Source organism: Canis lupus, chromosome 21 (genome assembly GCF_003254725.2).
Source record: "Canis lupus dingo isolate Sandy chromosome 21, ASM325472v2, whole genome shotgun sequence".
Taxonomy (NCBI): Eukaryota; Metazoa; Chordata; class Mammalia; order Carnivora; family Canidae; genus Canis; species Canis lupus.
The window spans coordinates 13,569,600-13,586,714 of NC_064263.1; the positions used below are offsets into that span (position 1 = coordinate 13,569,600).

Genomic DNA, 17,115 nt, shown 5'->3' on the forward strand with positions numbered 1-17,115 from the left:
TTGGACACACAGATATGCATAAAGGGAAGACAATGTTAAGAGACACAGGAAGAACACAGCCATTTACAAGTCAAGGAGAAAGGCCTAGAACAGATCCTTCTCTCACAGCTCTCAGAAGACACAACCCTGCCAACAACTTGATTTCACATTTCTAGCTTTCAGAACTTTGACATAATAAACTTAGGCCGTTTAAGCCACTCAATTTGCAATCCTCTGCTATGGCAGCCCTAGGAAACCAACACAGTAAAGTTTACTATATATACTATCAGGTGTTAACAAAACTTAGATGGATGAAGGCAGGAGTTGATGCACATGTAGACAATAAGCTCCAGGGGGAGGGAGAGGTGGAAAGGAGGAAGAGGAAGAGGTGACATGGGGGAGAGGTGACAAGATAGCACAGACAGGAAAGAAGCCTGGAGTGGTGAGCTGTGAGGAGAGCCCCAATGAGGTACTGAGAATGATAGTAATTTGCATACAAAATAATATTGTAAATAAGGATATATATCATTATAACTGTTGACAATGTTATCACCAAAAAAAGAATTTACTACCTACTGGAAAAACTACTAATATGACTAGTTCATAGTGATCATTCCTGTGTTTAATCAGCTGAGAAGCATTAATGGAGTTTATATTAACTTTAAAATGTTAAAAATTAAAAGGTTTGCATTAACACTGATGATATTGAAAAGCAAAGGGCATATATTAACTTTGACAATGTTAAAAATTAAAGGGATAATCTTTGATGACATCTGATCAACAATGCAGGCACAAACATCTTGAGAGAGGACATACAGGAGCAGCGGTGACTACAGTATCACACATTGCAAATACATCTCCTTGTCTGAATGCTACCACACAAGCATTTGGCACATTGTTTTCCGAGGTATCCCTTCCACTGAAATGTTGCCCTGGTATAGATAAGGAACATCAAAAGGCCATATGAGTGGAAAAAGGAAGGATGAATGGGAGGAAGAAAGAAAGGAAGGGAGGGAAAAGGGGGGAGGGATAAGGGGAGAGATACAGGACCTTTTTCTACCCCAAATCTAAGTTCCTAACCATTTGAAACATTCAGATTTGGTTGCAGAAAACATTAGACATTTGTTGAAAGCATATCTTGGGATATTTGACAAACGTTGTGATTACATTATTAATGTGGGATAAAAATGTTATTTAATAATGATCTGCAAAAATTAATGCTTTCTTGGTACTCATTTCATGGTTTACTTCTAAAATCTTTGAAGCAGCATCTAATTTCAGAAAATAGAATGAAGATTCCTTGGAGGTCTAGAAACTAGGTAGAAGGGAAAGAAATTCAATGACAGTATCTTGACATTTTTAATACAGAGTAATACTAATATGATAACAAAGGCTATTCCTTTATTCTAAGGATTTCCATTTTAAAGGCTTGCTGTTATTAATTTTCCTTGCCTGGCTCCTTTTTAATTATAATTTTTTAGGCTATGTACATGACTTGAATTCTATTAAATACTAAATGATTTCCCACATATCTTAGTTTGGAATCTGTCTCTTTTAATAGACAGAAATTACTTTCCCCCAGAAGAGTGATACAGCAACAATGTCCAGACAGTCAAAATGAATGTCATTGCCCTTCTTCCTTATTGATGAATAACTACTGATGCTTCTAGATTCAGGTATAGCTGGGAAAGAAATTGATAATGCATAACTGGGAATAGTTTTCTTTCCTGGGGCATGGAGTTGAGGGATGGGGGTGTGGATCGAGTGTCCCTTTACCCTTGGGATATGTTAGTATATGAGCAAGAAAAGTAGTTGATTTGATGTGTTTTCTAAGGAAATGTTTGAAAGATTTTTCCTGACCCAGGATGGCCCAAATATAGGATACACTGTTTTTATGTCTCTAAACATTCTGCAAAAGAGTCTGATATTCACTCTACTCTGTGAAGTCATTTTTGTAAAGAGGGTCTCAAATGAAAGGAATGGCTGGTATGATGACTTTGGGAAGGTCTAAACTAGCTCTGATGTAATGCTTCTTCCAGGAAAATCCCAGGACTTTTGGGGGTGCTTGTTCTGGTTCCATTTCAAAATATGACAGCTTTGGGTAGACTTAATCCAAGTGGACACGATTACGCAGCCCTGTTCCACATCATTAGTGAGAGTAAATGCCTCCGCCAGAATTCTGCCAACACTTTTTCTAGCCAGACATCCATTAGTAAACATTGCAGTCTTAAAATATTGGTCGGCTTCTGTGGCTTGTCTGCATGATGGAAACTAGGTCCAGATTTTTTAAAGTATCAACATGAATAATCATAGAAATGCTGTTCTCCAAAAGATATAGTTAGAAATTTGAGGCATCCAGAGGAGAATTTTGGTAAAGATCTGTTTAATTTCTTATTTTTTTTAATTTAAAATATTCTTAATTGAAAATAGGAAAATATTTCTGGTTTTGTGATAATGCCAGTTAAGGAGGTAATTCCTTAGCTCTAACTTTGCCTTGCTCAGTAAGGCCACTTTACATTCTATAAAAGAGATCAGTATAATTCAAAACATCTTTCTTTACCCTGAGTAGTTGATCATTCCAAAGTAGGTATTTCTAATAAATTGAGAGGATTTAATTGATATGTACATACAAACAACTGTAGAATTTTATGCATTCTTAAAAATGACAATCCTTTTAGTAAGCATATACTTCACAGTTTTAAAACACGGCACCCTGTATTCTATCTTTTGACAGTTGATGGCCCTATGAGGTAGAAAGGTAAGGTCAACACTGCCTTTTACAAGTGAGAAAACAAGCTCAGAGAAATAAAGAAAGATCACAAATACATTAGGTTGCTTTCAAGGTCAACTTGAAGGTCTGTGATAGTATTTTCTTACTATACCTTGTGGAAGAAGGAAAAACTGCCACTTAGGTGGAAGGATTCTACACTCTGTAACTTACACAAAAGGCCTTTGATCTCATATAGCTCTAGGTTACCCATGTTTGCTAGAACCCAGTATTGATAGCTTCCTTTATAACATATCTAGAATGAAAGGAGTTTAACCTTAAAAGATTTACCTATCAACTCCAAGTAGTAAGAACTCACAGTCCTCTCAGAAAGCCAAGTGATAAGAAGTTTTTGAGGCTATTTCATAAACTTTAACATGATTACAAAAATGAACTACATTGCCTTCTCAAATCAGAAACAACAAATACATAGGGACAGTGAATTATAGAGATCACCTTAGAAGCAATGACATCCTTAGTGGGCATTTGTAAATAAGATATTGAACTTGCTGAGTCCTTCCCCAGAAGAACCTTGTGAACCTTCACATGTTCTTTTTTACAGTCATCACAACATCCCCACTGAGAGCTTCCTAGACAGGAATCATCATCCCATATTACTTATGGAAAAACCAAGGGTTCAGAGATCAGTGTACTGATCAAGGTCCCAGAGTGAGTCATTAGGAGAGACTAACCTCAGGGCTTATTTCTTCTTGATGATTTAAATGACTTGCTTGAGGTAATCAAAGGAAAATATTTGGAGAATGAGGACATTTATGGCATGCTTATCAAATGTGCAGGTAAAGAAGATTCAATGCTATTCCTCACTCTGCTTCTAACTAGTTATGAGATTTGGACAAGTTACTTAACCAGACTGGGCCTCAGTATCATTCTTGGAGAAATGAAGCAGTTGAACTAGATCAGGAGTTTTCAACTTCATTCTTTTTATTTTTTTCTTTTATTATTGTTTTTTAAGATTTTATTTTTTTGTAAATTTATTTTTTATTGGTGTTCAATTTGCCAACATATAGAATAACACCCAGTGCTCATCCCATCAAGTGCCCCCCTCAGTGCCCATCACCCAGTCACCCCCACCCCCCACCCAGATTTTATTTCTTTATTAGAGAGAGAGAATGCACAAGCAGGAGGAGCAACCAAGGGAGAGGGAGAAGCAGGCTTAATCCCAGGACCTTGGGATCATGACCTGAGCTGAAGGCAGACACTTAACTGACTGAGCCACCCAGGCACCCCAACTTTGTTCCTTTTAAAGGAAAGTCTTAATGATTTAGAGATTCATTCAAAGTGCACTGTAATGTTATAAAATTAATTGAGAAAAATTGAGATGCATATAGTCCTACCTCCTGCTGGTTTTCTCCACTTCCTACAGGATTCCTTGGTTTCAGCCTAAAAACCATGGTATTAGGTAATCTGAAAGCTACTTTCTGTCCTAAAATCCAATGCTTTCATGATGGGAAGCAACTAGTTTTCTAATCTGCTACCTGCTCCCATTGCCTATGACATCTTGTGGTATAAAAGAGCTCCAAACTGGAAGTCTGGAGGAGCTGGGTGTTGGATTCCTGTTCCACCCACCAATTATCTATGCCACTTTAATCAAGTTGCTTCACTTCTCTAACTCTCTGTCTCCTCATCTATAAAATAGAAATAGCCGGGGCACCAGGTGGGACAGTTGGTTAAACTGATTCTTGATTTCCACTCAGGTCGTGATTTCAAGGTTATGAAACAAAAGCCCACATCAGGCTCTGAGCTCAGCACAGAGTCTGCTTAAGACTCTTCTCTCCCTTTCCCTCTGCTCCCATCCCTCATTTCTCTCAAATAAATAAATAAAACTTGAAAAGTAAAATAGAAATAGTAATTTTTCCCAAGTCAGAGTGCTTTGTACACTGTAAAAGATTGAATAAATGCATAATGTAATTAGTATTATCTTCTGTGCATAACACACTTCCATGGGGAGATGGTTTTATCTTCAGAATGATGCAGAGTACCAACATGTGTTGAGTTGTTCTTTGACAAACTTGCCTCCAAGTAGGGGGCTATCAATCATATTTGGGCTTTATCTTCTCTGTGAGCTAAAAGCCAAGTCAGTAGAAGTGTGGACGATCGACACAGCAAATAATTAAGCCAGGAAGGCACCATCCTTAAGTTTAAAGGGAAGGATTGTTCCCATAATCTGACCTTGATAACTGACCTGGCTATATTCCCCCTCTGCACAAAGCCCTGGCCCGTTAATAATTGCCATCATTCAATGAGTACTTTCTACATGCTAGACTGATTTTTACATGAGTTATCTCATTCAATCTTATAAGAATCCTCTGCAATGTTATCCTTATTTTATAATGAGAGACAAAAAAAAATTGGGTATTATTCCTACTTTGTAACTTAGAAAGGCTAAGTAATTTGCTCAGGTTTGTATAATGGGCAAGTGGCAGAGTCTGAACTCTAAATTTAAAACTCTGAACCACTTGCCTCTACATCTCCCAGTTGGAAGAAATGATTTTTCTCAATCAGCATGGGGCCCAAAGCCTCTATTCCTCTTTATCTTTGCAGGGCTTTAGTCAGCTTTATTCCATTATTATTATTATTATTATTATTATTATTATTATTATTTTATATTCTTCCATTCAAAAATGCTCCATTCATCTTCATAAAACTCAAAGGTAGAAAGCACCTATTAGTCATTGATGCCTCCCCCTCTTCCCCATCTCTTTCCTGTCCTCTCTAGCATGTCTTCTGCTCATGAGTTAGAAAATGGAGCAACATCCCTTACCTTGGAGAGTTAGTCTCATAACTAATTAATCTTTGTCAGGAAGATTTTCCTCTATGCGCATCCACTTCAATTTTGCATTCTGCCCAATTCTTCCTCTCTGTGGACTGCACACTTCAGCTCTTCAGGTCACATTGCCTAAGCCTGCCCAGGTTCTCAGTAGTGATTTTGCTGAGCTGCCTCTTCACCTCACACACCATGGCCAGAGTTATCTTTTTTATTAGCACCTGGAGATGTTTTCCCCAGTGGACAGAGGCAGAGGTGAGCTGCAGGGGAAGCTGGGAAAGAAAGAGAGGAGGAAGAAGAGTGAGCACAAGACTTGAAACCTGCTTAATCAGCAAACCTTGGACCCAGCTTAGCTTGGACATTTAGGTGTCCCCTCTGCTGGCAGCAAAGGCATTTACCACCCAGCTAGGCATGACTCCATTAGGATGCTGTGCCAGACTCTAAACTTGTGCCAGGAGTCACAGAAATAAATGGAGTGCATCATCAGAAGACTGGGTGGTGCAGTGGACAGTATGTCAGCTTCGGGATTTGAAAAATCTAATTTAAGTTATTGCTCTACTTTTCACATAGCTATGGGGAAACCATACCTACTTATGTTGTATGTATAAAGATTCTAGACAATGATCTGGTACACAGTAGGCATTTAATCAATTATAATTCTTATTTTTCAAAGCCATGATTCTAAACAACTTGTCATAACCATGTTCTCATAACTTTGTGTCCTATTTGGAGTGTCTAGGCAGTTATCCTTACCTCTTATTCTTCCATTTTTACTGTGCTACAAATCAGTTTAGAGTATCCTCATATTCTGGTTTCATCTCCAGCATCAGCAATTCCACACAATTCACCACTACCTAGAAAGCAGAACTCAGATATTAGCGATTAGATCAAAGTCAACATTAAGTTTGCTTTTCAATTTTCACTTTGATGTGAACCTTTCCACTAATATGCTTAAACAGATATAGAGATCCATCTATTTGTCATCTTTGTTACAAGCTCTGTACACATGCATACAATTTCTCATTTGTGTCAACAAACTATGATGTGCATGGGTATTGGCAGTAGTATCTTAATATGCAAAGAGAACCCAACTTAGACAAAATATTTCACTAAACACTCTTTTCAAATGAATGCACAAGACCATTCTCAACCAAAGGAAACAACCTCTCTTAGGCAACTGAAATGTATTCATTTAACAAATATTTATTGAAAGTCTATAATTTACAAAAGACCGTGTAGGCGCTGGGATACACTGGTTGATATGGCAGACATGCATCACTGAAATAAATTTCCTCCCTCATGGAGCTTACATTGTAGTAGGAAACACAATAAACAAGAAAGCACATAAATAAAGAAAATTAATTTGAGATAATGATGATTGCAATGAAGAAAGCAAAACAAAGTGATAGTGATTAAAGAAGCCATTTTGTTTATTTATACATTTATTTTTACTTTAATTTACAAATCAAAGTAATAGATGCACATAGATAAAAAAAAAAAATCAAATCTCTCCTCCAAAATCTAATTAATAGGGAGAGGAAAGGTGGGAAGGCTTTTCTGAGGAACTAATAACTGAGCAAAGACCTGAATCAGTAGCAGACATATAGAAGAAGGCCTGGGGAAAAGTGTATCGGCAAAAGGAAACAGCAATCCAAGGGCATTGAGTGCAGAGGAGCTTGGTATACAAGCCCATGGGATAGAGGAAATGACAATGTAGCTGGGGTGAACTGAACAAAGAAGTGAGAGGTAAGAGGTGAGATTGAAGATGTAGGCAGAGGCCAGACCATATAGCTCTCCCAGTTACAGTGGGAGGCCTTGGACAGGGTTGGATTAAACCAGGAAGAGATATAGACTGATCTATGTTTTTAAGAAGATGATTCTGGGGGTGCCTGGGTGGCTCAGTGGTTTAGCGTCTGCCTTTGGCTCAGGTCGTGATCCCGGGGTCCTGGGATCGAGGCCCATGTCAGGCTCCCCACAGGGAGTCTGCTTCTCCCTCTCCCTAAGTCTTTGCCTCTCTCTATGTGTCTCTCAATGAATAAATAAATAAAATCTTAAAAAAAAAAAAAAGACTATTCTGTCTTCCGGCTACAGGGTGGAATATAGAAAAGGAACAGTGAAAACAGGAAGCTTTTATAGTAGCCCAGATGTGTGATGATGGTGGCTTGGAGCAGGATAATAACAGCAATGATGGTGAAATTCAGGATTTCTTTCGGAATAATTTGTTCAGAATTTCCAGAATTTGTTGGTAAATTGGATTTGGGGAGTGAGGAAAAGCAGAAACTAGAAGAAGTCCTAGGTTTGGATTTCAATGTTTGGGTTATGGTGGTGCCATTTACTGAGAAAGGAAAGATCACAAGTAGAACAATTTTTTGGGGAATTGGTTTTGATTTGATGATAGACCTACCTTTGAGACAGTCATATGGAAATGTCTAAAAGGATGACTTGCTTGGCTATTACAAGATGCTTCCATTGTCCTCTCTCACAATGCACAACCAACTTGTTGGCTATGTTTGAAGTAAGCAAGAAAAAAGACCCCCATGCCAGTCCCAGATGCCTTTGTAATCAATTTTCAATTTTTCCTAAGAGTTAAATCAGGGGCTTGAGGGACCATGGTGGGTATTCCTTGGATACCTATACTACATAAGATGTGTCTGAATAGCTGTGGTTGGTAAAGGAAGCAGTTTCCCAGAACAGAGTTATATTTGGCCAAAGAACATTTTCAACTACGTTTTCCACTTGGCATGTAGATAGAATATGGCATGGCATGAAGAAATAATACAACCTGGTTTGAAAATGATTCTTAGGCATAGACATACTAAAGAGAAAAGGGTTTATTTTACTTCTCTTTCAGATTCTGGTTCATAAATTTATAGTTCTTAGAATTGGGAGGATTTAAAGAGCAATGGATGTAGCCCTTGATCTCAGACACACAAAATATTAAGGTAGTCACTTCCTAGAAGAATCACTATTATTCACTCTATTATTATCACTACTAGATTCAGTAGTGTTTTATTAATCATTAGTCTATTTTTGTAATAGAGCTTTCTGCCTTTGAGAAGTAGGCCTTTTCTTCATCATTTTTACTTTACACATTCAGGTCTTCAAAATCTATTTTCAGCTAAAAAATTAAGTGTAAATAAAATAAATTCAAGAGAGACAAACATTAAAATAATTTATAATCACTAGGATGCTTCCTTATATGCAAAGTGTGCTTTGGAGGAGAAAACCATCACTCCCTAAGCCCTAGTGTTTAAACATCTCCCCTGGGATATCATTTTTGCTGTTCTTTATTTTTAAAGATTTTATTTATTTATTTATTTATTTATTTATTTATTTATTTATTTGAGAGACAGAGAGAGTGTGTACATATGCATTTGTGAGTGGGGGGGGAGGGGCAAAAGGAGAGGTAAAGGAAGAGAATCCCAAACAGACTACATGCTGAACCCCAAGCCTGAGGCAGGGCTCGATTTCATGACCCTGAGATCATGCCTGAGTAGAAATCAAGAGTTGGATGCTTAAGTGACTAAGTCACTCAGGTACCCCTATCATTTTGCTTTTCTAACACAAAGTTGTTAATTTCTGACCTATCCCATCTATATAAGAAATACCAGAATTAATATGGTTTTTGATGTTGCTTTATGCCAGGCCTTTTCAGTTTATCAGATTCTTCTATAATAGCCCCTTCATTACACAGACTCATTCCTATACTTGTCTTCTTACTGGTTGATGGGTCTGTTACCTTTTTGGAAGCTCTCCTGAGCTAAGCTCATCCACACTGTGTTCTCTTCTAAGCTATAAATACCCTCCCTGACTAAGTCTATTTCCAAGGTCACCTCCCCTAACCCTAAAGCAGAAATACTGTGATATACTGAAATGAAGGAACCAAAGAAGTAGAATTTTTGAAAGCCAAGGAAGTAGCCACATCCTATAACAACACTGAGAAACAATCACCATTGTCTACATTCAGACCAGTGCCATAAACTAAAAATGGGAGGAGCATTAATTTCAATAACAATTTGCTGATGGAGTCTACCCTTTCTTGTCATGAGCTATCTGTCCCATTTCTACATCAAAGGCCTGAAGGTTTTGTTTGCTGGGCCTTTCAAGGTAACATTAGAGCTGTGTTCTGTACAAAAACTAGCTCAACTCAGCTTGTGTTCTCTGAAAAAGTTAGCTCAACTCAGGTCAATTATTTCTTGCACTTGTACAAGATAACCTGATTCTTACAACTAGGCTTGCTTATTGAAAGACTTTGGAGAATCTCCCTTCTCAGCATCACTATTGCAAAACAAAGGTATAGACCGTACATTATTTTTGCCTTAATTCCTTTAGTCAAGATTAAGAGTTGCAGTCATCAGAAAAGAATGTTCTCCTTATAAATTGCCAACTTCAGAGAAATAATATACCATATCACCTTATGTATCGTGACCTACTTACTTCTACTTCCTCAACCAAAAGAGGCTGTACACTTCCTAATAAAATAACATCTACCTTAACCCTAATATGTAAATCAACTATAATCTTTGATTTATTTTATGATCATCTTATTCCCTTTGGTCTTCTCCTGGGACATGATTCTTTTTAACAATTTTACATTTCAACTGGAGAATGTAGTTTTAAACAATTTTTAACAATTTATAACTATTTTTAACAATTTTAACAATTTTTAAAAAAGATTTTATTTATTTATTCATGAGAACAGAGAGAGAGAGAGAGAGAGAGAGGCAGAGACACAGGCAGAGGGAGAAGCAGGCTCCATGCAGGGAGCCTGACGTGGGATTTGATCCCGGGTCTCTAGGATGACGCCCCGGGCCGAAGGCAGCGCTAAACCGCTGAGCCACCGGGGCTGCCCTAATTTTAACAATTTTTAAACAAATTTTAACAATTTTTAATAATTTTATATTTCAACTGGAGAATTTAAGGCAGGTTTAACTTTTTAATTTACTATGTATATTCAATAATCTCTTGAAAAGCTTGAGTGCACTTCCTGGCATTTCTTTTACTTTTTTTCCCTTCTCCCTTCTTGTATTTCCTGAGATGCAGGATTTGGCAATATGCAAAAGAAAATACACACTGATTGGGCATATGCAAGGGAGCCAGGTAGACCTGGCGTTTTTATTTTGATCTAATTATTCAATTTTTCTTTTCATCTAATTACTCAGCTTTTCAGAATTTGATCCCAGACAATGATATCTTATGGAATGTTATGAAGATCAAAAGAGATGCAGAGTATCTTAAGCCCAGTACTTGATGGATTGATTATTCAAGTAAAGTTTGATTGATTATAAAGTTTATATTTTCCAAGTTTCTATGGGATCTTGGAGTTGGATACTAGTTCACAGAAACTACTGTTTCCTGATTTTCCCTGATAATAAGAATTTCTTATGGTATTGGTTAAAAATACAATTTGTCTGGTCTCATTCCAGACCTGATGAATCAGAAACTCTAAGCCCTGGAGCTAAGGAATTGTACTTTTTACAAACATTCCTTGTGATTCATATTATCAGAAATGTTATGGAAACACTGATATAGACTATCAGTGTCTGTTATGTTCTTTTTTTTTTTTTTTGTTATGTTCTGTAATTATGAGCAACATTTGAAATAAGATAACATTATTTTAATAATTTGATTTTTTAATGGGGTGGAGCCTTTTATGCTTTAGTTAAATTACACAGCAGAGTATTTTAACTGATATTTACATCAAATATTTAAACTTCTAGTCCATCTGTCTTTTTCTCTGTAGGTTCCACAAAACAGTCAAACTTCATTTTCATTAGTGAATAAAAATGATACTGCTTTTGGCTTTAACTAATTTTAAGCATTTTGGTGATGTACAACACTACATAAATGTTTACTATAATATTAATAAGTGTTCTAATTATAAAATAATGGTCTATATCTAGAAGACTTGACTTGAGAGTTAACCAGCTAGCTGTGTTTTAATATGCTTTTAGCAACTCTAAGCTTCATAGAGGCAAAGCTTAAAATATTATGCATAGAAACAGCACAAACATCCCTTCTTCCTTGAACCCAACTTACTTTTTATTCTTTCTTTCTTTTTTTAGATGGGCCTCTATCTAAATGCACATTTTAGGTTATGTTTTGCAATGTATTTTTAAGTATTTGGCTTCTAGGTATACATTAAATATTTCATTTAAAGATGACATTGAGAAAAAAAATTTAAAAAAAAGATGACACTGAGGATAGTGATTATTCTCTCCTTGTATTGTATGTGGCAGGGACTCAGAGGAGGGAGAAAATGAGGAGGAAACGGTGGGTAAGGGTTGGATAAATCAGTGTTAACAGTGGCAGCTCTTTCCAAATGGACTATTTAACAAGGAATGGTTTCTGAGCTCCTATTAGGGGCCAGCTACCATCTTAATTCCTGAACGTAGCTACAAAGTGCTGTGTTGGTTCACTGTTTTACCTCTGAGCCGCATGATGGGGCTCAGCAATTGGTGTAACTGGTAGACACTTTCCTGTTAAGAAGAGCCAGGCTGTTCTTGGTTGTCTTGGATCACAGCTACCACACAGTGGTTGATACCCTACTTCAGAACTGCCTGTAAGTCTTTTATGTCTATGTCTATCGCATATGAATACAAAACAAAAAATGCGGCTGGTTTATCTTGTTTTCATGCACCGGTTAGTTTGAGATGAACATGCTTTACAGCAGTGAAACCAGACATTAGACACTGTCTGGAATCTAGATTCTACCATCATGAATTTATTTATAAGTTTCTTTCACATGATTCTTTACTTATTTCTATTAGAATTATCTTTTTTCTTTAGCTAGTACCCTTCTACATTTTTCTTCCTACAACATAGTTCCTATGATAAAATTATACGTGTGAAAGGTCCTCAAATGTTGTTTGGAATGAGTAAATGTAAATAAACATATTACTTCATTAGCTGTACTACAGGAGCTTATTGATGACCACTTCCCTTCATTTGACTTAACAGTAAGTGATAATGATGAAAATTTCTATAATTTAAGAAAATCTGACATGTTGAAACTACCATTCACATGGCTGAATGTGAATTTCACATTTCACATGGCTGAAACTACCAGCCATGTGAAAGTCTGGACATGGTCACTAACAATGATCAATTATACTCCCAATGAGTCAAATTAGGAAAATACAGAAAGTAAACATAAGAGTTTGAAATAAAGGATTTCGGTTACATTTATCTTTATTTTATATCTATATCAAGTACATCTATTCTATATAACTGTCATGAATTTGTTTATATTTTCTTTGGAATTATTTTCTTTTTCATTATTTACATTTTGGTATGTAGCCTTCCAAACTTGCTTTTTATGCACCTATTTTTTCTATAAAAACAGGTGTATACTTACTTTCTATTGTGATAAACATACCATCCCCCCTTTTTTTTTTTTTTAAGATTTTATTTATTTATTCATGAGAGACTGAGAGAGAGAGAGGCACAGACACAGGCAGAGGGAGAAGCAGGCTCCGTGGAGGGAGCCTGACATGGAACTTGAACCTGGGTCTCCAGGATCACACCCCAGGCTGAAGGAAGCGCTAAACCGCTGAGCCACTAGGGCTGCCCCATACCTTCTCTTGTTATAAAGATACTCATTGTTGATTGAATGGATCACTGTTGAGGGTAAGGGGTGGAGATGGGGGCAACAAACACAGGGAGACAACATTTGATCAGGAACTTGGAATTATGCTTCAGTTTCATAAATAAGGTGTTTTTGCTTTTCACTTTAATTTAAATCTAAATTTAATTTAGATTTGGGATATAGACCATATCTTTTACATCAGTGTTTGTCAGACTTCAGAATACTTCATAATTATCTGAGAGCTTGTTTAAAAAATGTAACCCTCCCCCCCTCGAGCCTCACCCCCAGAGATTCTGATTTAATAGATAACTAGGCATTTGTTATTTTTAACTTCACTTTCCATTTTCATCCTAATTTCCCTTGAGAAGAATCTCCCTTTGTATACAGTTTTAGGAAGTGTCACCAGGGCCTGGGCCTGAGGCTCCATCATTTGAAGTCTCTATTTTGGAAATTTCAGTCTAGAGTAGTAAGACAACAACAAAGTTGGAACTGCAATCATTATAGAGTCCACATGAAGACCACATTATCCCCATGTTTTGATTTTTGTTGTGGTTCCTCTAAAGCTTCCTCAGTTCCAATCTCTGGTCAATTTTGTGAATCCCTGACATCCTTCCAGTCAGTTCCTTCTTTGTCTAAGGGAGCATGAATTAGTTTCTGTAGTTTGCAAGGGGAACTAAACCAATAAAGAAAATCTACACTAGTAGGGTCTAGTAACTTACATTTTTAGCAATTTCTCCAGATGCTTCTGATGCATGTGGGTCCTCAAACTACACTTTGAGAAACACTGCTCTATTTTTTTAGTATTCTACATAGCCTCATATCGTGGTATTCATGTAGAAGGTACTTAAATGTATCCTAGATGAATGAATGGATAAACGGATGGTTAAATGATGGATTTTTTTGTAAGGACGCCTAACCTCAGATCTTCTAGTGTTAGACTTTTGTCAAATAAATGTAGGTTGATTGATATTGTACCCTAAAATTTTCTCGTTAGGTATTTGTGCTGATTTTATTTTATTTTTTAAGATTTTATGTATTTATTCATGATAGAGAGAGAGAGAGAGAGAGAGAGAGAGAGAGAGGCAGAGACACAGGCAGAGGGAGAAGCAGGCTCCATGCAGGGAGCCCGATGTGGGACTTGACCCCGGGACTCCAGGATCACGCCCTGGGCTGAAGGCAGGCGCTAAACCACTAAGCCACCCAGGGATCCCCCTGATTTTACTTTGTTGTAGTTGAAAACCACAAAGCAGTTTAGAAAAGACAATAAGCAGGAATTCAAAATAATTCGTGTTAGAATCTTATTAAGAATGAAGAAACGAAATTTTGTAAGGTATGGTCATGAGTTGTTTGTTTCTGTTTTTGTTTTTCTTTTTGGATGATGGCATAGATCTTTGAAATCTTGTATATTTCTTCAGTATTTTATATACTAAAGAAAAATAATAAGCCCATGAAGACAGCTAATTAAAATTTCCTTTTCTTGCTTAAGTAGGTTGAAAAGTATGCCAGTAGCTAATGGAATTTTTCATAACTTTGACCTTGATGGCAACTTCTTCAAAAGTGGGAGGAAGGCCATGTTATATATGCTTAGTTTGCAGGGCTTTTCCATTCATGATTTCCTCAGTGTTCTAGGAAGTCCTTACAAGTATTTTTTTTCATACAAGGATAGAACTCTCTTAATTACCTCTCTGTCCTCAAGAGATGTGAATAAGAACTTGTGCACTCCTAAAACCTAAGCTTAGTTGACATTAATATATCTTTGGATCAGTTTGGCCATAGTTCCTCACTACTAATTTCTCACGTTTTTTGAGAGGCAGTATGAGATGATAGGACAGACACTGGCTTAAGAACTTGGACATGGAGTTTTGCGTCCTGGTTCTGCAACAATCTAACTGCAATTACAGATTTATTTGTCTGACTTCTCCCACTACTTGGACAGAGATCATGTTTTATTTGTCTTCCTATCCATACCACCTGGCACATGGTTAGTACTCAGCTAATGTTTATTTAATGAAGCTTGAATGAATTCCTAAGCTTGGGCAGCTTACAGTCTTTCTGGATTTCACATCTGTCATTTGTAAAATAGATCAGTTGTTCTCTAACATTATTTCCAGGTTTGACATTCTGTGATTATATGATTTGTGTATACCAAAGTCAACCTCCATATGCAATCTCACTTGTTTGGGGGCATTGAGAAATGCCATTGCATTACTTGCTTTGTTATAAGTGGCTTCTTCATCTCTGAGTCATTCTTACTGAAAACAGTTTCAAAGAGACTCAGTGTTGCTGTATATTTAGTGAAGAACAAATTGGAGATTTGCCCATTCAATATTTACTTTTATAGTTTCGGCAGAGTTCTCTGCTCCATGAGGACTGTTGAGATATTTTACATAGTTTCTTAGAGACATCTTCCATCTCAAGGAGTTTGGTACTTAAATGATTAGACTGACTTGGCTACATTTCAACAAATTTGTTGGTCTGTTAACAAGAGTTCAGACGTTGGGGCATCTATCCATCCATAATATACTATAGCATTTCTCTACTCCTTTATAATATAGTAACTTTGCTTGAAGAATCACAGAAACATAAGTCTGGAACCATAACATCAACATTACAGGTTAGAGTGGGAGGATCTAAGGCTTGTTTGTTGTAAGTGACTTTAGGGGCTGCCCAAGTGGGGTAGAGTGTGTGTGTTTGGGTGGATGTCTAATTAGGCAGTACTCTGAATACCCTCATTCCAGCTTCAACCATCTTGACTAAGAGCAAACTTGATTTTGTTAATTTTACATGCTGATCTTTTGAATAAGTTTCTTTTAAAAAATGTTCTGCTGCTAAATAAAATTTTGACCTATCATTCTAGTCCAACTCCTCATTTACAGATAAAGAGGCTCAAGAAGAGAAGGGATTTGCTCTTGAGACAGGCCACTAGAAGATCAAGATTGGCCCTTAATTTTCAAAAAAATTTTTCAGAAAAAGAAATATAAGTAGAAGGTATAGGTGGAAAAACCTGCAGTAGGAGAATGCTTACTTTTTATAGTTTACAAAGCACTAATATATACATGTCATTTGATTTTCACAACAGATTTGGGAGGCCAGCAGTGCAGGTATTATTAACCCTAATTTACAGGTGAGGAAACTGACATTGGGGAAGGTCAAGTGGCATGCACAAGGGCATAAGTGTGAGAGGGTGGCCTACAGCTCAAGTCTTCTGACCTTGAACACAGTACTTTTTGTATTACACCACCATGCAGACTGAAGAAAGACGCATGACAAATAAATGTGTCAACATATTTAAGAGACAGGAACCAGTAGTGGGTAGAGAACTCACACATTCTGGTGCCTGAGGATATGATTTAGCAACTGTGTGCATTTCCCCAAAGTTGTCCTATGCTGTCATTGCTCACAGTCTGAATCATGCACATTGTTCCCATTGGGGGAACATTTGAGCATACTTTTCCATGTGCTATTTTAGCAACATCAATTTGCTAATTATGAAGACAAAATTATCTTATTAGATCATAAGGAAACCTGCCTTTTGGTTTTGTCAAGCCTTTGTTCCTGCCAGTTAAAAATCTTTTGGTATTCCTTATAAGAATTTACCTAGCCAAAAGTTTAATGTGTGCTTAGATACATTTTCTTCTGTGTTAAATTCTAATTGTTTTCTTCATTTTCTTTTCTCCTCCCATCTTCTACTCTACTCTTATCTCACTAATAATTATTCACTATTGAAAATGTAAAATATCTTTTCAAGGGTAAAAAGAAAACTTAAAAGGAAATTAATTTAAACCTTACAACACAGAACTCAATATATACCAATAGATTGAAACATGTTAGAGATTAGATTATAAAAAATAAATAAATAAATAAAAATGAGGGAAGATTTGAAAAAAAAAAAAACCTAGGCTTTCCAGGAAACCAGCTCTGCAGTACTTTTCAGTATAATATATAGAGCAGTCTGAAGTTTGAGGTTAAAAGTCACATTGGGTTGGGGACACTCAG

At 36.7% G+C, this 17,115-nt stretch overlaps 1 long non-coding RNA gene across 3 annotated transcripts in view; it reads right to left on the minus strand.

Annotated features, from left to right (window-relative positions):
* Positions 1–17,115, minus strand: part of LOC112642067 (uncharacterized) — a 141,135-nt gene that overhangs the window by 103,158 nt on the left and 20,862 nt on the right. For all 3 annotated transcript variants that reach the window (XR_007404749.1, XR_007404750.1, XR_007404751.1), the window contains exons 2-3: positions 6,285–6,385; positions 5,529–5,803 (exon numbers count right to left, since the gene is read on the minus strand). This is a non-coding gene — a long non-coding RNA (uncharacterized LOC112642067). The remainder of the gene's footprint in view (positions 1–5,528; positions 5,804–6,284; positions 6,386–17,115) is intronic.